Below are 24,007 nucleotides of genomic sequence, written 5' to 3' on the forward strand. Positions count from 1 at the left end.
CACAGCTTAGCAGACCACCATTCACTGCTCAGACCCTAAGTTTTAACACTTTTCCCCTTACAAGGACTTTGGTCATGAAATTGCATCCAGTACATATATTATGGTGAGTATGATTTTATTATGGTTATAGTAGCATCAATAAGAATAAAAAGGGAGACTAACAATAGAAGTTGCCCATTGAATGTACATTCTTTGTCCTTACTTTTAAATGATTTCACATAATAGAATAGCTAGAATTGGGAAGCTAGTTTTGTATGCTGTCAGCAGAGGCACAGAATGTATTTTTTCAAAATATATAAATAAATACAATTTGAATCATCTTGAAAGGCCAAAAATCTACCACAATTTGAGTCCTTATTTTAAATACTAAATTAAAACCATTTAATATAAAATGCATGCCAGATACAATTGCCCCATTCCTCCCAGCTAGAAACTACTGACAAGCACACTGTCCCCAGCGTTAGCTTTGTAACCACTGACAGCCTATCAGGACAGGATAAAGTTAACTGCATTTACTAAGATGACAAGGAATTCTTTACATGGTAATTCCATGGCTGGAACATAGTAAAGGGATTTCTCTCAGGACCTCATCGTATCCAGTATTCAATTACATGCTAGAAGAATCTGATTTGGTGTCACATAAATTCATTCTTAAACATTCAAAACACTCTGTTAGTTATTGTCATGTATATAATTAAGTATGAAAATCCAAACTAATCCAGTTTTTTGAAGCCAACCTTGTTTATTCTCTGAACAGCAAGTCAGAAATTTCTGAGAATTTTGGAGCACTTGGAACAGACAAGATAAATGGTTGATTTTTCAAAATTGTCTAAACTCTCTTTCACTTTATAGTACAATTTACAATTTGCCAAGTAATTCTTTTATTCTTTCCACTAAGCTGTAAGCTCCAGCATGGCAGAGCCAGCACTACTTTATTGAAAGCTGTATCCCTCTTGTCTGGTGTTAAAGATTAAATAACTGCATGTATTTGTATTTAATGGTAAATTTAGTTGAATAAGTATGTCAGGTACAAATATCCTCCTATCCTAGAAATAAAGAAAATGAGGCTCTGCAAAATTCAGTGGTTTCACATAGAACCAAACTAAGCAGGACCTTCTGATCCCAGGCTATTTCTCTTTTCACTGGCTACGCTATGTCACCTCCTGTAGTGTGTGAGTGTGCTCATGTGTGTATGTGTGCACACATATGTGCACGCACACACATGCTAAGCAATCACTAACCTACAAATCACTATTTTTTCTTCTGCAATTGCACTCTTTTTTGTTATGTTTTGTTTTGGGCAGCACTGGGGATTAAACCCAGTGCCTTCACACTAAGCTACACCCCCAGCATAATTAATTCTTCACAGATCCTCAAAGCTAATTACACACCTACTCTGCAATCATCCAATTTCCAATTTTGAGACAGAACCTTACTGTCAATAGATTGCCCAAGTCAATAAATTCAATAAATAATAAATTGCCCAAGTTGGGCCCAAACATGTGATCCTCCTGTCTCAGCCTCTTGGGATGCAGAGATTTCAGGCATGCATCACCAGTTCTACAATTGCACTTGACTTATACAATGAGCTTGCTGGGAGACGTCCCATTTTCTTGATGAGAAAACTGAAGCTCATTAGCATCCCAAACCACCCACTAGTAGTCAGCAGAGCTGGAACTAGAACAGACAACTTCTAAGGCTGTGGTCCTTGCCCAGCTGTTAGTTCCCATTACCCCTCCCGCCCTCTGAGAGGCAGCCCTCTCATCTCTGCATTTAGGGACAGGCAGTGGGCACCGTCTCCACCTCCCAAGCACTCACTTTCCTGTGGAGGCTCTAAATGTGCTCAGATCCTGGCACTACGAAAAATGCTGAGAAACGGAAGACACACAAAGCCACAGAATCAGGAGTCAGGAGAGCTACAAACTAAAACGTAGGACCCCTACCTTTGAGGGTTCAATCTGTCAAACAGAACTTCTTTATAATGAATAGTTTTTTTCAGTTTTCTCTGTCTAGAGCCAATAAACAACTGTCTAAAGATAATTTCAAATTTGATGTAAAAGAACCCAAAATGTTCTTATAAATTTTTAGGTAAATAGTGTACAAAATATGATGAACACTAAAAATAAAACTGACATTGCTTTTTCCTCAGGAGACGGCAAGAATAGAATGGGAGTGAAACGGGGGCTCTTTAACAGATCTTTACTTTACATTGGAAAGCATGAAATATTCTAGTGAGATGAGAAACACTTATTGATAACTACAAATCTAAGCTGTTGTACTGAGATACATATATTACAAGATTTATGAGAAATAAGCGCCATGGATAGTTTTAGAAACATTTTGTTGGGCTACAGTGCTACTTCCTAACAGGAAGGAATACTGGCATTTGAAACTGTCCACTTTGTCACTAAATTACTTTGACAGTTTCAATGGTCTGAATTTGTAAATGACATGAAACAGCTACTACAAGAACAAAATTGTCTGATTCTCGTTACTTTGTGGTTGCTCTGTATTTCAGTGACAAAGGCAGTTTCTAGAAGTCACTGAGAATTGTGTATGAACACATTAAGTTTTTTTTCCACCATGAAGAACAGATCAAAAGGACCCCCTGAAGCCATGTCTGTCCTTTATTTCTGCTAGTATAATTACTAATCTATTTGGTGGAATACTGGCATTTTACTTTCTTTCTAAGCTCATGATTATATTATTTTTTTACCCTTGCTGTCTAAAATGCCTGCAGTAAACTAGACTAACTCATTGACTTTGGTCATGATGAAAACTTGAAATTAAGAGTGGCATGCTGATCTCACAGTATGGTGAATGCAAAAATGAACTGGAAGCAGACTCTGCTCTGTCCGAGTTACAGCAAACTGTAAACAACTCATGGGGCTGCAGGATCTGTGCACAATGAGATAAAAGAAAAGGTGATCTTTTGGGGGAATCTTTCAAGTTAAAAAAACCAAATAATTTTCTCACCCTGACACCTATTCAATGTGACCAACTGTATCAGAATTCAACCCATACATCAATATTCTTCAACTGTGTGTGTTCTCACTAAACTTCAGACATTTGCTCTTCACAAGCAGCAGCAGAAGCAACAGCAGCAAGGAACAAGCTCCACTAACAACCGTGTTCACCGCGTTACATGTGGGAATGTCACAGGACGTCTCAAACGCCATACAAGCCCTGCCCAGCGGTGAGCTGGCCTGTGGCTCAAAATGTCTGTATGGGAATCCAACAGGATGTGCGCTAAACGTGTAAATTCCTGAGCTCCTCTCCTCACTGAGGAAGGTGAAATCTCTACATGTACAGCCGAGGAATCTGTAGTTAATATGCTCTTTGGGCAATTACTTTCTCACAAGAAAATTTGAGAACCACTGAACTAAAAGTGCACCCAAAGTTACATCGTCTCCAGTTCTTTAAAGAAAATTTAAGGCTTGCATCTGATTCTAACCCATAGGAAGTAAATTTTGAAACACATCTCAGACTCTGCAGAGGAGTCTACATTCTCCACTTCAAACCAAGAATATGGGATGGAAGCGGGCTGGTAAACTATTAGTACAATCGGAGGCCTGAAGGGGGGGCCCTGTGCTCTCTAAGACAGCTGAACCCATCAGTGTCCCTTACTCATAACAGAAGTGCATTCACCAAAGAGCACCCCAAGTGCCTGTGGGTCTGCAGGAGTCTGTTAATTAAGGTGTGCTTCCTATAGAAATTGGATGATGGCAGAGTAGGTGTGTAATTAGCTTTGAGGATCTGTGAAGTACTGAGAAATACAAGGTGCTAAAAGGCTGTGCACAAAAATAGTTGATATTGTTAATTGTGAGAAAAAGAGCTCTTTTGAAGTCTGAAGTCTAGAGTGCAGCTTTCAGTGCTACCCCATCAGAAGTAACATCTTGCATTTGGTGATCTCCGCTTAATATTCCTAGTCTGCTGGGGCTCCCATGTTCCTTCTGGCTCCCAGCAACCACTCTCCTTTTACAGCACCTGAGTTCCTTTAGAAGATTCCTTCCAGCTTGGGTGGCTCTTGGTGGCTGATGTGCCAGTGCTTAAGGGTTATCTCTCAGCTTCATCCATTCTGCTGTTCCCAGCCTTGTGATTCTGGGGCGGGGATTATGCAAATTATATTTCTCCTTTGTCAACTGATTTCTCATTTATAGAGCATCCCAGAAAGAGACTAGAACTTTTTATTGAAAATAGCTTAAAATCTGTACTCTAAAAATGGCAGTGAACTATAATTCCAATATATCTTAATATATTTGGGATTCAGGTTCCTTGGCTAGTCATATGACTGCAACGATGGCTGATCTGGGACATCTCTGGAAAACCATCGTGGAAATGACAGGCTTCAATAAAGTCTGAAGAACCAGACTTAGCAACAGGGGATGCCAAGAGAACTCTAGAGAGCCCCAAAACAGGAACCTTAAGAAAAGCCTGCTGATGAAGAGAGGAAAGCCAGTGGGGCTCACTGTGATGAACATGTTCCAGCTATGATTTGCTATCAGACGCCTCAAGATTCAGCGGCCCAGCACAGCGTTTGGTTGACCTGGCTCAGTGTGTGGACACATACTGGCTGGGCTGGGGCAGAAGAGTCACAACCTGGCTTCCACGGGGTTCCTGACTTACATGCAGAGGCAGGCACGAGAACATACTGGGCTTTACACAGTCCACCAGAACAGAAGACTTGCTAGCCTGACAGACAGATTTTAATAAAGGCAACTGCAGGAAGGAATGATCAAATGTCACTACTGACAAAACAGGGAAGCATTGGCCATTCCAGGGCTTCCAGAACCCAGAGAATGAGTCAGGTGACCAAAACCTAGAAGCCAGGTGAAACCCCAACTCTGAGGAAGAGAAGACATGGACATCTGGACTCAGACCTCTGAGGACCGAGTGTTCTGCCAGGCCCACGGAGAGCTGGTTAGAGAGGTAAGATGCTCCTATACCGGAAGCCCTGGCTGCAACACAGGTGAGACGCCACTGCCGGGCCTCTGAAAACAGGAACTTGAAACAAGTGATCCACAAGAAGGGAGGTCCCTTTTCCCTCCTCCTGCCTTCTAGAGAGCCCTATCAACGAGAAAGCTGAGGAGGAAAAACTTAATTTGCATATCCCTGCCCCAGTATGACAAGGTCAGAAGCAGCGGTTGAGGGCTGAGAGGCTACACCTTAATCACTGGCAGCTCAGCCTCCAAGAGCAGGAACGTGGGAACTCAGCAGGCGAGGAACAGGTATCACTGGGTATCCATGCTGAGTACCCGGGAGAGGAGCAATGCCTCCCATGTTCTTCCAAAATGCGGCAACTTATTTTTATTTTTTCATGTAAAAAGTTTGCACAGATGCAGCTTTTAGGGTAAGGTGAAAATTAGAGAAAACTTTTATTCAGTGTATAGCACAAAATAGGTGAACAGAGAACCAGCATAAAGTTGCAGAAATAAATGCTACTAGTGACACGCTGATAGTAACCTAAGTGACCAGTGATAGGCATTTTGCAGGATACATTAGAAGGCAAAAGCCTCCTTAGAAATCATCACTGAAGCTCTGTACTGAAAAGAATCTAGAGGGAGAACAATAACAGACTGGGGTATCAAGGATTCTCAGCAGTGACTATCAGAGGCTTTACTGAGCACACAGCAAATGTGGGACAGGCAGGAAAAAGCAAAGGGGAGCTGCATGTAGAAGCCAACAGGCAAGAAAGACAAGCAAATCTAAAGAGGACACAAATATCTCCTTTACTTCACCTGATCATCCTACTGATCATGACAGGAATTCAAATATCAAAGCCCCACAGGATGTTACCCGTGGTTGTTTATATCGGTTTAAATTAGCCACACGTTAGAGTCTCCCGGTGTATGACAGAATGGTGTGGGAGATTCATACAGTGCTAAGAGGCACTCAGTAAAAGAAGAATTTATCTCCAGTCTGCTAGGGCATCAGGGTTCATCTTAGCATGTTAAAGACCCTGAGGATCTAGCTGCAAAGAGAAAAATAACTAACCCAGCATTTCCTCAACTTACTAGAACCAACAAGCCTGGTTTCAATAAGTATCTCCCCGAGTGATCTTCTTTTTAGAATACAATTTGCAATACACTGTTATGTGCTGTCTGTAAAGAGCATATAATTCCCCATTTCATAGAATAAATTCATTTTCTTTTCATCCTTTGTTGTCTTAATAAAATCAAAATGTAAAAACCCCCTAGATGTCATTTTGTAAAAATATCCAGATCGAATGGCTTCAGACTAATACTTCCTGGCAAGATTCTGGTGCCAAGCAGTGGCCCAATGAAGTTAGTGTCCCAAAGCAAGCTGCCTTAATGATCCTAGGCATTTCCGGTAAACCCCACACAACCCTTTTTGGAAAACTTCCCCATCGTGAGACACCAGGGTGGCTCACAGGCAGATCTCCTGCCTTTGTTAGCAGACTGTACTTTTATGTATTCTTCCAAAATTTCCATCAAGAAACAACAGTAACACCAAAGCACCTTAGGGGAAAACAGGATTATTAATCAGTATTTATCTCACATCTTAAATATAATTTGGTAAAATTAATACGGACTTCTGAAAAGTTCAAAGACTTACTGTTATGTTATGAAATGAGATAAATACAGCTCTCAGCAATGGCAGTTTTCATATCCTCAAGGAACTAACTTCACTTGAGTATTCCAGGAAAGAGGGGTTGACTGGCACACCCACTGCAAAAGGAAACTGATAAAGCAACCCTAAGTTTCTGAAAGTCCCCAGCCAGTGCCCTGTAAGTGCATGAAATATACAGGCTTGTCCTCACCTGCTGGAAAAAAATTCCCTGATTTATGGGTCTTTGGGCGTCTTCTGGTCACCTATCATCATTTTGAATAAAAGTGTTGGAAACAAAACTTGTGATTGAGTGAAAATGGAACATAGCTTCACAGAACTGAATGAAAATAAAGATCCTTTAGGAAACATTAAATATTTTGATAGTCCAAATTAGTTAAGAATGTCATATATACTTCTGCTTTTAAGCATGGCAGCAAGATAAAGTTCATTTCCTTTTTGTAGGATTGTATTAAGACAAATGAATCTCAGATCCATATTTTGAATTTTCAGATGCAGCCTCAAGCTTCAGACATCTCTGGAAGGCTGACCTGGAAGGCTTCCATGTCACAAGAGCAGCCTGAGGATGTGAGATTATGTATCAGAGGTAGGAGATTATAAGGATACATACAAAGGCAAGATATTAAAACTAGAACAATTAGCATGTAGTATTAGCAATTTACAGTTCATAAGAATTTTCACTGGCATTGCTTTACTTGATTATCTAAATAACCTCATGACAGAAAATAAGTAGGTACTACCCTTATTACTGTCTGTGGTGGTTAATCTTGATGGTCTCCTTAACCGGCTGTCTAGGTCAGTGATGGGCGTGACCTTGAAGACTGCGTCTGGTCCCTGGCCCCAGCCCCTCTGGCTCTTTCCCTACTCTTTGCTTCCTGGTCGCCATGAGGTGAGCAGTTTTCCTCTGCCGCACCCTACTGCTGTATGTTTTCTACCCTGGAGACAGACAAATATGGGCTGAAACCTTAAGACAAAATAAATCTTCTCTTCTTTAAGTTTTGTATGTCAGGTATTTATCCCAGCAATGACAAGCTGACCAATTATACCTTCTTAATTTTTTACTGAGGAACATAAAGCATGATGGATTACATAGCTTGTCCATGGAGCATGCAGGGATAAGAGGCAAGAATGATCCATACTCAGAATATCGAATTCCAGAAACTATTCCATTTGTGGCAAACCTATGGCACATGCGCTGCAGTAAGCATGCAGAGTCTCTCTGTCAGCATCAAGCCAAGTCAGCCCAGGAGCCGAGCACTAGATAACAGTTGTCTTTTTCCAAGCTAAAACCTCAGTGTTCAGGTTTAATTGTTTTAAGTGTTAGCACTTTGTGATAAATAAGTGGGTTTGGTTTGGGGTTGCAGTTTGGGCACTCAGTCTCTAAGAGCTTCACCATCTCTGCTCTATTCCTTTCTAGCTCATTCACTATCTTATCTGAGAGTCTGTTATGGTTCAGACTCACAGTCCAAATATTATGATCAGCTCTGCAAGTAAAGTTTTAGCTGGATACTGCTGTTAAGACTTAAGAAACATAAAATATAATTTCTCTACTGTCTTCATCACTTTCTCACCAGTGAGACATAATGTCTGTTACCCATACATTAAAGGAGAAGGTTTATTTTAGCTCACAGTTTGTAGAGGATTCAGTCCATATTCAGCTGGTTCGAAGCCATGGTAGAGGAGACTTGTTCATGGCATGGCAGACAGGAAGTACAGAGAGATCATGGGAGGAACCAGGAAGGGAGAGACATCCTTCCAGGTCATGCCCAGTGACCCACCTCTTCTGACCAGGCCCCACCTCCTAACAGCAAGTCAGTTATAATGCCCCTAAAATCCAGTCACCTTCTGAAGGTCCCATCTATGTTGGCATGAGGCTTTAAGGGGACATCCATATATAAACTATAACATTCTGCCCCTACCCTCCCAAAAGGCTCATGTATGTCTCTTTATGCAAAATGTGTTTAGTTCATCTCTAAGAGTTTCAGCATTGCTGAAAGTCCAAGCCCAAAGTCACCTCTGAAACTTAAGACAAACTCTTAGCTGTGAGCCCTGTAAACATCAAAAAGAATTCAAATGCTGTAGATCTACGATGGCATTGGGTAAACATTCCCATTCCAAAAAGAAGAAACAAGAGATAGAAACCAGTAGGACCAAAGCAAGACCAAAACCAAGGAGATAAACATTAAATCCTATAGCTTCCAGGGCAAACTGTGATGAGATCTAAACACCAAAGGGCTCAGGTAGCCCTGCCCCTAGGCATTGCCAATAGTCATAGTTCTCAGAGTCTCCCCTGAGGTGGCTTTGCTCACTGACCATGCCTCACCTCCTAACAGCAAGTCAGCTATAATGTCTTCCCTCAAATGTTCCATGTTCCTGGCTTCTCCAACATTCTGGAGTCTCCACTGCACTTTCAGCCTCACTCTCAGCAGCTTCACACATGGCCTTCTTGGAAGCACACGGTCTGGTCTCCCAGCCCTTCTGAAATCTGAGAGGAAGCCTCTCTGATCCTACAACTCTTGAATTCTAGCACCAACTGGATGATGCCAATGTTTGCTGCCAGCTCGAGAAGTAAACAGGTCCCCTTGAATTGCCACTGCACAGGAACCTGAGGGCCTAGATGGCTCATTACCATGAACAGAATCCCACGGAACAAATTCCCTGGGTAGCCTGCCTGAATATGATACTCTAGGGTTCTCCTTCTCAAAGCAAAGTCTTTCATTTTTGCAATTTTGAGCCTGGAAAAGGTGGAATCTTGCAGATTTGTGACATTGCCTCAAGCCATTTTTCCTACTGCCCCAATCCAAAGTACTTGGCTTTTTTTTAATGCTCATCTTTTCAGCAACGAAGCTCATCCCTGCTCCAACTTTACAGCCTCAACATCATAGATGATTCCATTCTGGTGAAACTCAAAACTTTAAAAATCATTCAGCTGTGGCATTTCCTCATGTAGAACTGGCTAAAACGCCTCAACAATACTATGTCACAGCCTGAATGTTGGGCTACCTTGAAAATTCCTCCACCAGATTAGTTAATCTGACACCCTTAATCTCAGTCTCCTGCAAAGTGTGAGGACATGAGTGAAATGTAGACAAATTTTCTGCCAGAGCTTAACACACATGGCCTGGAGTCCAGTGGCCAATAAAGTCTTTGTTCCCAGCTGAAACTTCTTGGGCCTGGTCTTTATCATCTGCCTTTTTACCTGCATTCTGGACTTCTGAGCTCCAACCAGAATGTCCTATCAAGCTCAGTTTATGTCATTCTAGAGCTTCTCTAGCCAGTATCTCCAAACCTTTCCAAATTCTTCCTGTGGGCCAGTTCTCAAGGCTTCTGAACCACAGGTTCAGGTTACATTACCACCATGGCCCCACTCCCTGTACCAAAATCACTTAATTACTTTCTCATTTCTGAGACACAATACCTGACATCGGCAACTTAAAGGAGAGAGGTTTATTTTGGCTCACAGTTTGCTCCAAGACAGAATGGCGTGGCACAGCTGCATGGCTGGCGGACTCAAAACAGAGAGAGATCAAGGGAGGAGCCAGGAAGGGAGATGGACCCTTCCAAGTCAGAGCCAAAGTGACCCACCTCTTCTTTTTTGGGGGGCCAGGGTACCAGGAATCAAATTCTTGGCCTACCCTTGCCAGGCAGACACTGTGCTGCTAAGCTACATACCCAGCCTGGTAACCCACTTCTTCTGACCTGGTCCCACTCCCTAGGAGTCACTGAGCTATAATGCCCCTGTAATCCAATCACTTCCAAAGGGAGTCCTTCCAAAGGTCCTGCCTATAATCACATGACACTTTAGGAGAGGTCCAGATACAAACCATAACATGTACTGAAATTTTTTATAAAGCCTTTGAACATTTTAAGAGCATCAAAGATATCCCAGACATAACAAATTGTCAAGGTAACTATATTTGATAATTTCTCTTTAACCATTTCCAGTGTTTTTTATCATTCCTTGTTATTGTCTTTGTTTGATCAAACTTGCATTCTTACATCTGGTGGACTGAGCAACATCGCTGAAGATAACAGTATGTAGTGTAGCAACCATCCTTAATTCCTATCATTCTGTTTTGAGGTCAGGTATTGTTTCTATTGTTTCTGTGTTGTTTTTGGTTTTGTCTTCATTGTTGTTGTTTTGTTAGTTTTTTTTCTCTTTAAAATAAAAAAGCCAATACTATACATTTTACCTCAATAAGTTGATTTTTACAAAAGATTACATATTAATTTTAGATAAATTTTGTATATAACATAATAAAATGTTTGTAAATAGTTTGAGGAGTTTCATGTTTCTTTCTCTGCTCTCTACTGCTATCAATAGAATGCTAGTTTCCATACCAAACTTGCTAAGTCTTCACTGTTAGCTACCATCCAAAAATATGCATCAATCAATCCTATGTTTACCACAGCACTATTGATGGTAAACAAGAGATGGGAGCAACCTAAATGTCTACAGGCAGATAAATGGAAAAAAGAATGTGGTACTTACATACCATGAAATAGTATGCAGCCTTAAAGAAGGAGAAATCCTGCTATGTGCCACAAAATGAATAAGCCTTGAGAACATTGTGTTAAGTGAAATAAACAAGTCACAAAAGGGCAAATGCTGTCTGACCTCACTAATACAAAGTAGTCAAAATCACCCAAGCAGAACATAGAAAGGTAGTTGTTAAAGGCAGTGTGGAGGGATAAAGACAAATTAGTGTCTAGTAGGTATAAAGTTTCAGCATAGTAATATGAAAAAATCCTAGAAATTTGTCATTCAGCATTCTAAATATACTTAGTAATACTGAATTGTGCACTTAAAACAGTTAGAATGGTAAATTTAATTTCCTTAACTACATTAAATATTTTAAAAGGTTGCAAGTTCACAGCAATTGGATGAAAGACTAACCACAAATAGGCTCTGAGGCTTCCTGGGAGAGAAAACAGATAATAGGAAACAAGAGTAGACACACAGGGGCCATATGGCCTGTGCATGGCAATCTGCCTCGTCCTACCAGAAGCATCTTTTGTTTCCTCATCACATACACCAGGCTGCATTCTCATAGCAGGATCCAGCACCATGCAGATGGAAAGATGCCATCTGACCCACAGAGAATTGGACACGTCTTTGTGTTTATTGTTCATTTGCTGGTTTTTAAACCATGCCTGGTAGGATTAGTGGCATGGAGGAGGTTTCTTAGATGCTCTAGTCAGGATAATTTTCTCAAACAACAGAGGTTTTCTCAAGAAAAAAGTTTATTGAAAGAATACAGTTAAGGAATACAGACACCCGTAATAAACACGCAGTGCCCGTCAGGGTCTCACAAGGAGCTAGGCTAGAATGAAGGCTTCTCTGTCCACAGAGTTTCAGCATGTTCAGGTTAATGGTGGAGGAGAGCAGTTCCCATCTAGCATCCAGTGTGACTCTCAGAGGTAAATCAATCTTTCACCAATGCAGATTCTTTGATTTTGTCATCTGTATAAAATGATGAATGAGTATTTTTAACATACCTGGAACAGAGTAAGCTCAGTGTTGTACAAGGCTCCTCTATCTACTGTCCACCTTCCTCTGCTTCTTAATTAGCTGCCACTTGACCCAGTGAGGTGACTACCTCCTTGGCCCCCTTTCAGTTCCAAAGTCTGTGGTCTACAAACTTGCATGTCCCAGAGAAAGAGGATGATCCCCTGCCTGCCAGGTTCACAGGAGGTGTGAGAAGCTTCCTGCTCTTGACCAGTCAAAAAACAAATCATGCCTAACACACAGAAGCTATGTATTTTTCTCTTACATATATACAATTTTCAACAGTTTATGACATAATGAGAAGGTTTTTAGCAGAGCATAGCTCCACTACCATAACACACAGTGGGAAGCTGAGAGTGGTAGTTTGGTTTTGGAATGTCTCACAGTGGGCACTGCTGTTTGGTGGACGGGAAAACTATGATGAAGAGAAGCTAGGTGAGTTGTGCAGGCTTAGATGAATAAACGGCAGAACTAATATTTCATTATAAGCTTGTTAACTTCAAAGTCACTGTTCTCTTATTTTTCCTGACATTGTCTCTCCTACTAATTACCTAACATATGCTCACCTTTTTATGAACTTTGCCAAGTGGAAAAATTCTACTACGACCTATTACCACCTGGTCTGTAACAAATTTTGTTTGCTACCTGACAGAAGGAATTTCACCCATATTAACTACTTTCCCTTCTGCAAGTTGTTAATTTCTATCCTAGCTATCAATCAGACTTAAATATGAATGTAATTATAAAATTAGCATCAATTTGTTAATAATTCTCATTATTGTGCAATGGCAATGTATCTCACTGTAATAAAATTTTTATTTAAATATTCCTATATATTTCAATATGACATTGTAATATAATATTATATTATCATAAGTCTGCACTAACTTTGTAGAGTGAGCACCAAGAATCATATGACTCTCCCCAAACAAAGAGACTCTTGACAGACTGAAGATCATCAGGATGCTGACAAGGAAATGCAGAACTAGAGGCACAGGAAACTTAGAAATTTTGGAAATTTAAGGCTTCCCTCTAACATCGTGTCAAACATACTGAGATAGTCACATATCCCTGCATTAAATATAACCATGCTTTGGAAGAAAGCAAAGGGTTTTTTATAATTGCTTTTTTGGAAAATTACCTTTGAGTAACTCAATTCATTATCAATTATACCTTCTCGCAATCACTGTAAATACTTAAGATTTCTTGAGAAATGAGAAATATCTAACTTATTCAAATATCATAAAGTTATTACAGATTCTAAATTTAGCAATTAAATGAAGTCAACAAAAAGTTACATTTTAAGGACCTTTCATTGAGTTTTTTAATAATTTCAGTTTTGCAGTTTTATTTTCTCATTTTGAAGCCAATTTTTTTGGCAGTTCTCAACTTTTTTGGAGGCCCTAAATCCCTGGTAAATCCCTTGGTTTCTAATGGACAAAAGAGCCTTGTTTGGCACCCCAGTAATTTTGTGACATGGGGACATGAAATCAACCCTGACTACAGGATAATTTCCTTGTTAATTGTGATGACTTGAAATGTTCCCTCAAAAGCCGCTCATGTTCAGAGGTGGGGCTTTCAGGTGATGAGATCATGAGCGGCTCAATCCACGGATGAGATCATAATTCGATGTTTTGGGGAGGTGGTGAAAACCCAGAGGTGGGGCCTGCTGCAGGGAATGGCCATGGGGTTGACCTTGGCACCTGTGTCTTGTCCCTGGCCGCTCCTCCCTCCCCTCTCTACACTTCCCCTTTCTGGATGCCTGGGGTAAGCAGCTTTCCTCAGCTACACCCTTCGCCGTAATACTTCTGCCTTGAAACCAGCTGGACCTTCGGGCACATTTCCCTTAGAGGCAACTAGGTTGCGGGGTACATGGTAGGAATTGTTATCAAACATCTTTCCTGGCTCGTGTTTTACTGAATCTTTATTTCAAAGAACAACTTGGGACACTGAAGCGAGGAGGGAAGGTACAAAACAAATGGCTTCAAAGGAGGGGAGAGAAAAGGAGCAGCTCCACAGCACAGGGAAGAAATCTGAGATGACCAGAGCCCAGAATGTGGCAGGACTCCAAAGGTGATGACTTTGAGGGTATCACAAGTCCAAGACCAGGCAGATTCCCCTTGGCCCCCCTTGACATGCAGGCAGCAGAAACTCCTACTTGCAGACGACAGGGAGCTGGCCAGTTGGAGTACCAGTTACAAACTGAAGATTAGAAGTCCTCCTCCAGCTCCCAGCCACTTTTTCCTTCCAGATTCTCGTGCACATCCACAAAAGAGAAGGGAGCCCCACGCTGACTGAGTTCTGATGTTCTACTATAGCAGGGCCGGGTTGTAAGTCAGAAGATAGAAGTCTTTGTGTATTTATGAAATCTGCACCACAAAACTGATAGCAAAAGCTACTTTCTTTCTAGAACTAGAAATATCAATACTTCATTGCTATTGTGATTCTTATTCAGACCCTGAGTGCTTTGACCCAAGTTGTGTGGCCCGTGAAGCAAGAATTAAATTCACTTCTACCTAAGTAGCAAACGTCACTCATTAAACAAATGTTTATAAAGCACCCACTATGTACAGACCACCATGTGCTGGTGCCGGGGAGAGTTTAAATGGGTGAGTGCCAGCCTGCAGCAAATCTGCCAAAACACACACATTAAATAAGAAACGTGGTAAAACGGTTCATTAAGTGATATACAAAAAAGTTTAGAGTGCTATGTTGGCAAAGAAGACCTAACGGAGGAATCACAGAGGGTCCCCGAGGGGAAGTGGCTAAGATTAAAAGGACGAACAGGAAATAATCTGGTGCTATAGGTGGAAGTGGTTTATCCCCCTCCAAAATGCATGTAGAAATTTGGTGCCTCTGTAACAGTGTCTGAGGAAGTAGGACTTTTAAGAGGTGATTAGGTCATTAAAAGAACTAACGCCTTCAGTTTCCACAGGATCGAGCTGTCGTCTTTGCCGTTTGCCTGCTGCTCCGCCTTCTGCTTTCATGCCATGTTATGCGGTCAGAAGCCCTCAGTAGGGCGCCGCCACCCAGCGTTGGACTTTCAGCCCCTAGAAATATGGGCTAAATAATCTTCTTTTCTTTATAAATTTGCCGGTCTAGGGTACTCTGCTATACCAGTAGGAAGTGGATTAAGAGACCAGGCAAGGAGGAAGAAGACTAGTCCAGAAAAGGGGAAAGAATTCTATTCCCCAAGTCTTGAAGAACTAATCACTGGGGACTCCCTCTAGATAGCCTATCTGAATTCTGCATCAGCATAAGAATCTTCTAGCACTTTACAGTGATCCAAACTTTTGGAAAACAATGCCCCCTGTCTGTGTCCCAAGGCCATGGTATTCACCACTTCACATTTGCAAATTTAAACTCAAAGGAGTGGCAGGAGGTGGGGATGCCGCAACAGTGGAGGACAAGTTATAGTCAATGGTGTGAGTTCAGGCTACCCCGAAAGACACAGAGCGGTATTAATATATATTAATTATAATGATAGTAAATCCCAATAGTGCCCTTGTTTTACAACAAAGTAAAAAGACAGGTTAGAAAATGTTCTCTTAAAAATAATTAACATGGAAGTCTTTGAAGACAGAGTTACTTTAAAGAGTTCATATATTTAAAATCCTCTTCTCCTAGCGATGCCAGATATGTGATCATCTCTATACCTGGCTATGGAAAAGCCAGACGAATGGGAATGTGGGATGCGTCCCTCACCAAATTCGACGCATTCACAAAAGGCAGCACTGTATGGTGCCCTTGTTCTCAGCTCGTCTCACAAGCAAAAGCCGAAGATCCCCATGGGAGAAAAGGCCCTGTAGCTTTAATGTAGTCCGTGGCTCCGTCAGTCTGAATGTAAGCCAGATGGTTCCAGTCTGACTTTTCTAATGAGTTCATCCTGAAGAGAGAAAATCATTTTGATCTACACTTAGTAAACTTTCCTCTTTAATCACTGTGGCTGGTTTTATTACATGGTCTGAATTTTGCTGATCTGTCACTCTTGCTACTATCACACTGTAAAAAAATTAAAAACATTTTTAAGTGGATATAAATTGCTAGCTTTACTTACTATGAGCTGATTTTATGCTTTTTCACTTAGCTAATTCCTGTTTTAGAAGCCTAATTTTATGAGTTTATCTTACACATTTTCACCACTTAACTCTTCTTACTGAAAGTTGAACTTCTGGCTTGCCGAAAGGAATATGATCATAAAACAGTGCTCAATGCCAAAAGTAAGCAGCATTATGAAATCGGACTCTGAAGTCCTGGCTTTATATGTTTTTAGTGTGGAACCCTGGTTATTAAAATCTGTGTAATGAAGTAGGACTCACCCCCTCACATGTGGGGACATTCAAATCCCAGATTCCCAATTAATACGGAAAGGGAAGGAAAGAATTAGTGAGGGATGTGGAATTAAGAGAGATCCTGAACTTCAATGCCTCTGAAGCTATTGGTGTGTGTATGTGTGTGTGTGTTTGTGTATTTGTATGTGTGTGTGTGTTTACCAAAAAAAAAAAAAAAAAGATTCAGGAACATAGAGTCACATGTACAGGAAGACTGGAGGCTGTAGGCTGACTAATGTTTATCGAACCAGTCTCCTGTTAGGACTTGGCCATTTCTCAACAGAGAGGTCATAGTGCAACTGCTGGTGCACATTCATTCCTTCTTTTCTCGCATGAGTACATGGTTGCCATACATAATGATTACATTCATTGCAGTTCATTGGTGTGTGTACATGACACACCTTACTTCTCTTTATGTACCCTTGTCCTCCTCCTCTATCTCCTTGCTTCCTTTTTTTCTATCTTTTATTCAGCTTTAATTTATTTACACTTTGGGTTTCTCATGTAAGAGAAACCATATTTAAGCTCATGTGTCGATTTATTCCTTAACATTGTGGTTTCAAAGTGCACTCACTTTCCCATCAGTGACTCAAGTTTATCCTTCTTTATGGGAAAGTCATACTCCATCTGTTGATGGTCATGTAGGCCGCTTACAGGATTGAGCTGTTATGCTGCTATAACCATGGGTGTGCACTTATTACTGCAGCATGATGTCCTTAGCTCTTTCTGGAAGATGCCTAGTAGGAAACAGTGGGGTCAAATGGAATCTCTGTTTTTAGGTTTTTGAGGACGACTCTCCGTGTTGGCTTCCACAGTGGTTGTCCTGGATTACTACACTCCTGCTGTGTAGATGGGTTTCCTTCCCCGACACCCCCACCAGCATTTGTCATTATTTGATTTCTTGATGATGGCCGTTCTTTCTGGAGTAAGATGGAATCTCAGTGTTGTTTTAATTTTTATTTCTCTAATGAGCAGTCATGTTAAACGGCTTTTATGTATTTATTGGCCATTTGTACTCCTTCTGAGCTGCTTTTATGAAAGTATCTATTTATTTCAGTTGCCCATTTGTATTGGGTCTTTTATTTGTGGAGTCTAATTATGCTGCACTCACTATATATAGTCTAGATATTAGTCATCTGTCTGAGGTGTGGCTGTCAAAGATTTTTGCCTATTATGTAGATTGTCTCTTTGCTCTTTTGCTTGTTTCTTTTGTTGTAGAGAAGCTTTTTCGTTTGATATAATCCCATTTGTTGATTCTTGATTCTTTTTCTTGGGGTTCTATTTAGAAACTACCTGGTTATATCTGTGACTTCAGAAGTCTTCCAGCAGGTTAAGTGCTTTAATATTTATATCTTTTAACCATTTTGATTTTAGTTTACTACATAGTGAGAGATATGGGCCTAGCCTCAATCTTCTGTATGTGGACAGCTAGTTTTCTCAGCAACATTTACTAAAAAAAACTACCTTTCTTCTAGCTTATGTTTTTGGCCCTTTTGTCAAAGGTAAGATGGCTGAATGTGTCTGGGGTTGTTTCTGCATCCTCAAATCTGTTACATTAATACACATGTCTGTTTTGTGCCAATACCATACTGTTTTAAATCACCGTAGCTTTGTAATATAACTTGAAAATCAGGATTGCATGACATTCACAGCTCTGCTGGGATTATTTGAATTTCACGTCACTGCAACATTTTCCCCACCTGCCCTTACTTATCTTCAGCTCATCCTCTCCTATCAAATTATTGATTATATATTTGCCTTCTTCTGTAGCTCTGCTTTCACTCCCTAACAAGGTTCTACTGCATTGTACTCTCTTCAGCATCCTACTTATCTTTTTCAGCTCCTGCAACAAAGACAGGGACAGAGACAGAGACACAGAAAGACAGATATTCAGAGAGACAGAGACAGATACAGAGATAGACACAGGCACAGAGAGAGAGAGTAGAGTTGGCTCTGTGTATCCACAGGCTCCATATCTGAAGCTATATCCAATCATGGATCAAAAGAATTAAAAAAATAAAAACCAACAATAAAAAATTCAAACAAAAGCCACATAGTTTACAACTATTTACATAGCATTTACATTGTATTAGATATTATAAGTAGCCTGGAGATAATTTAAACTATGCAAAAGGATGTATGTAGGTTACACATATGTGTTGGTTACAGATACTGTGACATTTTATATAAGAGACTTGAGCACCCATAAATACTGGAACCCTCATGGGGTCCTGTAACCCATCTGACCATGGATACTGCAGGACAGCATCACCTCTTTTCCACTGACTACAGCAAGATCACAGGAAGGACTCCTCTATTCAGTGTGAATCATATGCCTGTGTCGTACCCAGGAGCATGGAGAACTTTGTAGGCAAGGGTAGGTCCTGCGCCCTGACCTACATATACCCCACATGGAGAAAAAAATGACTTTTACTCAAAAAGAAGGCCCGGGCCAGGGATCTAGCTCAGTGGCACAGCACCTGGTTGGTAAGTGCAAGGTCCTGAGTTCGATTCCTGGTACAAAAAAAAGAATATCTGGTGCTATTTTTAAAAGAAGAAAAATTCCAGGTCAGTAAATACAATTTTTGTCAACTCTATCTCATAAACAAATTTTTTATTCCAAGATAGGATTAAAATTACATATAACTTAATATATCTTTTAAGCCACATATTCATTATAAAAAAATCATATAAAAAAGGAAAATATGTATAAACTAATAAAAAATGGACAAAGCCTACAATCACATAATGTACAATAGAAAAATATGTAAGCACACACAAACATAGAAAAATAATAAATCAAAACAAGAGAAAGTGCAGAACTCTACTCACCAAAAATATATAACTATGTCATTTTTTTAATCGCAAAACTGCTTACACTAGAGTCTGTACAAAGGCATGGGAAACAGCCTTTAGATAGGTAGGTTAGTACAGGAGGATCTATCAAATAACTATAAAAACTATAAAGACTGATGCAGCAAGCCCACTGCTATGAAATTATCTTATAGATGCACCTGCAAAAATTCTCCAGCACACACATGGGATAGAGAGATAGCTATGTGTGTGCTGGAGAATTTTTGCAGGTGTACCTATCTACACAAACTGCAAACCAATCAAAACTGAAGACAATCCAGTGTCATCAGTAGATACCAGGACAAATACAATATGTCGATATGATGTGGAATACACTACTAAGAGAACATTGAAGAGAATTCAGTAAATCCGTTGTGGAAAGAATTCCCAGAAAAAGTGGTGGGAAAAACAAGGGCAGAAAGTAGGCTGAGGATGATGTGGGTGAAAAAGAAAGAAACACACTGCTGTATAAGGGAATATGCACCTTTTGCTGGGAATAATCATAAACAGCTGATAGGGATTTGTTTGTAAAAAGGGAAGAATTTCCACTTTCCATATTTCTCTTCTGTTTGACATTTCTAACTATAAATGTGATGCTTCTGTTTTTTAAAATGTCACCCAGAATCATTGTGCAGGAAGATTAAGAGTCATTTTGGGTTTTTTTTTTGTATTTTTATGATTTATCATATGCTACATATTTTAAAGTACCTTGGTTCATGAACTTAATTGTTCCATGACTTCGGAAAAGATGACCACGTTTGTGTTTGTGTGGGATAGATGGCCATGGTCATGTGCATCACCTGATGCAGAGTTTGCAAACAGAAACAAAATTCTGCCAAATGCTTCTGTGTGCAAACCAAACTGCTTACAAAAAGAGTTCATCAACAAAAGTAGCACTCTACATGCTTGAGGACACGCTACTTCTTAAGTATAACTTGCTGTAAATGTAACTTGATTATATATCGATATACTAGAATATAAAATCAATAAAATGTAACTGGAAATTTACTCTATAACAGACCACATTTTAAACATCCTAAATATGCATGTGTTATTTCATCTAATTCTCCAAGAAACACTATACAGTAAGTATTCTCATTATTTCCATTTTAAAAAGGAGAGGTATGAGCCTTAAAGAGCTAAGTAACTTGCCTAATATTCCTCACTGAATGACAGACCGGGATTCCAGGATTTAAACCCAGGAACTCTGAGTCTACATCTAAGAGGCTCCCAAGGTGTAATGTACACTAAAAAAAATGTAAATGTTACCATGGAAACTGTCCATGGAGTTGGGGAAGAATGTGTTTTACCCTATGTGTTACTGAGACTACAAATCGAATCTTAGCATGTTTTTAAGTTCCTGCCCTAAATTGACTATAGAAGTTTGGTGATAATAAATTCCACCTTCCCCAGAATGGAAACAATCAAACGAGAAAATCAAACATGGAATATCCTTTTAAAAATCCTGACACTCCTCACATATAAGGTTGAGTCAGTACGTAATAAGCCCCTGGAAGGGCTGCAGAATAGAATTAGTGGTCATGCCCTTCTGAACTGAGAGAGGCTTTCCACGCTGGTTCAGCAGTCTTCACCCGGGGTCCCACCAGACTCAGGTCCTTACTCAGTTGTGAGCCCAGACTATGAGGTAATAGTCTGATTTTGAACCACATAAAACCAAGGAGGTTAACTAATTTCTCTAAGGTTGCACAGGAGTCACGAATGAAGTTGAAATTGAAACAACTTTCGTACTTTCCAGCCACTGCAATGCTCCCAAGACAAAGTTCTCAGGGAACAAATTGTACATTGACTCCAGGGCACTTTACAATCCCATGGAGAGGAGTCCCCAGAAGCAAAGTATTTCACTTTAAATTGAAAAATCTCAGGCTCACAAAAGACTGATGTTTTCCTCAGCCTGCAAATTATGCATCTCAGGGGAAAAGAATCTCTCAGGAAAGTTCCCTAAATAAATACTCTATGCAGCAGAGCTCGGCCCTTGTAACATACCCGAAAAACTGACGAGGATCAAACAGGACAATTACCTGTTCTGCAAATGTGGAGGATCTGTGTGCGGTTGATTGCTCTCTGAACGCTCTGATTCGGTATGTGAATACAAATGGTCAGGGTGTCTGGGAAGAGCCCTGGGAGCCCTGGGCACCCTCTGAATCGAAGTGAACCTTGGGGAAACCTGCTCCAGCTTAGCCGTTCTCCCTAAGAAGAGTCCCTACCTCAGGTTGCTAAGTAATGTATGTTACAAGTCCATGGAGATAATTGTTTTGAAAGAAAACAAGTTAAAGGAAGATAATGAGTTTAGCACAAAATCATTTGGAAATTCAGCAGCAATGGCAATGCAGGCTAAAAATTAGACTCCTCCAGGGAACCTCAGCTGCCATCCAGGTGTACGATGAAGGGATCCCCTCCCCCATCTGTCCCACACGGCTGCTCTGTAGAAGAGCTTAGGCTGGAGACTCCACAACCGCCCCACCCCCAGCCTTGATAAAGACCCAAAGACTAAATCTTAGTGTTGTTCTAATTTGCATTTCTCGAATGTGTAAGCACCGTATTGTCTCACTAGTATAAGAACTTGAAAGAGTGAATAAAAATTAAGAGGTACAGTAGATAAGGTGAAATGAAAGGAAACTGCTCAAAAGTAAAGAACAACTGGGATGAGGGAAAAGAAAAAAGAAAGAAGGGGGAAATTATGTATATATGTATATACAGGATAACTGACATAGTTGTACTACTGATTTCTATCACTTTATTGAAAGGAACAGTTAATGTTTAATCGTTTAATCAATCTTGCATGTCTATATTTGTTTACCTGAGTAACCACCTTGAAGATATCAATATGTAATACAGCAACCATTGTTAATTTCCTATCACCTTGTCTGAAATTCAGTACTGCTTGTATTGTTTTTTGTGCTATTTTGTAAGTGTATGAGTGCTTGTTATTATGTTTTCATTCTTTTATCTTTAAAATAAGAAGAAGACCCCAAGGTTGAAAATTACCAGGCTCCTCTTCCTCTGATGTAAGCGGCACGTCCAGCACAGCTCGCTGAGAGCAGGATGTAGGGCTCTGGGTCTAAATGCCGTGCAAGCACAGCCAGGCAGCCTGCCCAGCTCCCACCGAGGCCCATTTTTGCAAAAGAAAAACACCACCCTCGCTCTAAACACATGGTAGGATCATTGAATTTTTCCTAAGACTGTGGAGAACCCAGAAAGTAAATGCCTCCTACTTGGTTCTTTAAACATCTATTCTTTCCCCCAAATTCCCACCTTCTACAACATTTGCTGCGCTGCTTTTTCCTAAAGAATGGCATCCAGCCAATAGCCCCCACGCCCAGCTCCGCCCTGTGCTCCTTTGCGTCCTGGCTCTTCCTCTTGCTCTTTCAACCCTTGCCTTCCAGGACCGCCCCCCACCCCTGTAACCCTGAGTCAGCCCATGAAGCGGGGCGGGCAGAGCCAAGGCCAAAAAGGGAAAGAGAAAGTGAGGAGTGGGGCCAGGATTCTCCACAAACCAGAAGGGTTCGGAGCTGAGACCGGGCTCACTAGTGGCCCGTAATGATGGACGCCTACCACAAGACTACTCTGTGCAATGCGTGTGTGACCAAAACACTCTGTTGTGAACGTTTAAATTTTTAAAACATTTATTACAAAGAAAAAACAATAAAAGACACATTGCCATTAATTCTCCTCAAAATGCTCCCCTCCACTTTGAACACATGTAGCTCATCATTCTTGCCACTGTCTAAAGCAATTCTGGATAGCCTCGTTCGTGTCTTTATTAGGCGTGATCAAAAATATGGTGAACGCTATTGGTGAATGCCATCAGTAAAAAGGCAGGCTCGAAAAAACTTTACAGTGCGTCCTCACTATTCACCAGGTGTGGCACCGTGACACTTCGGGCTCTCCACCAAAGTAAAACCGATCGTGAAAGCTGAATCTTTTTAAGTGGTTCAGGACATCAACACGGCCAGGACAGCGCAATTAAGAACAATCACAAAAAAGGACTTCCAGAACTGCCTCAGAAATTGGCAAGAGCAGTGCTGCCTGTGTGTTCAAAATAAGGACAAGTATTTTGAGTGGGATTAATGACAATGTGTCTTTTACTGTAACAATTTTTTTTATTTAAACCTCCACCATATTTTTCAATCCCACTTCATAAGCCTCCTGTTCCCCAGTTTCTGGAGTGGAAATAAAAATGGTATATGAGAATAGTAATAGTGTGAATTAAATTGGTCGATATGAGTGAAGTACTTAGCACAGAGCCTACCACTTATTAAGTGCTCAATTAATGCCTGTTATTATCATTATTCTTCTATTGCCTGGTCTGTCTCCTTCTTGTATCAAAGTCCAGTGTAGTTGAAGGAAGGAAGTTGTGCAAAGCATTAGCTTGTCAGAGTGCTTCTCACATGGTAGCTAACGACTAATTTTACTTCCAGAGTTAATCTGTCTTGGTCTTACTGCATACACCAAAATGCAGCCCATGCTACATGCAACGCACTATGTACATTTAATCAGTGAACTGGTATATAGCCCATGCAGCAAGATGAGTCCACTGATCACACACTCAGATGTTACAGCAATGACAATATTGCTTAACATATTTCTAGGTGCTTGTTCTCGATTTTTGTCATGGACCAGTAACAAAACAGTTCTCAGACCACGCTTTGAGCAGCAGTGGCCGGTTGCTGGCTGGAGCTAGGTAACAGAGTTCTACCAGGCAGAT

The 24,007-nt window shown here is 40.6% G+C and overlaps 1 long non-coding RNA gene across 1 annotated transcript in view; it reads right to left on the reverse strand.

Annotated features, from left to right (window-relative positions):
• The window catches only part of LOC106149352, a 79,081-nt gene extending 57,621 nt beyond the window's left edge, over nucleotides 1–21,460 (reverse strand). The window contains exon 1 of the long non-coding RNA XR_001235491.1: nucleotides 21,321–21,460. This is a non-coding gene — a long non-coding RNA (uncharacterized LOC106149352). The remainder of the gene's footprint in view (nucleotides 1–21,320) is intronic.
• Between the last annotated feature and the right edge of the window lie 2,547 nt (nucleotides 21,461–24,007).

This window comes from Chinchilla lanigera, unplaced genomic scaffold (genome assembly GCF_000276665.1).
Source record: "Chinchilla lanigera isolate Chin_1 unplaced genomic scaffold, ChiLan1.0 scaffold00043, whole genome shotgun sequence".
Lineage (NCBI taxonomy): Eukaryota > Metazoa > Chordata > Mammalia > Rodentia > Chinchillidae > Chinchilla > Chinchilla lanigera.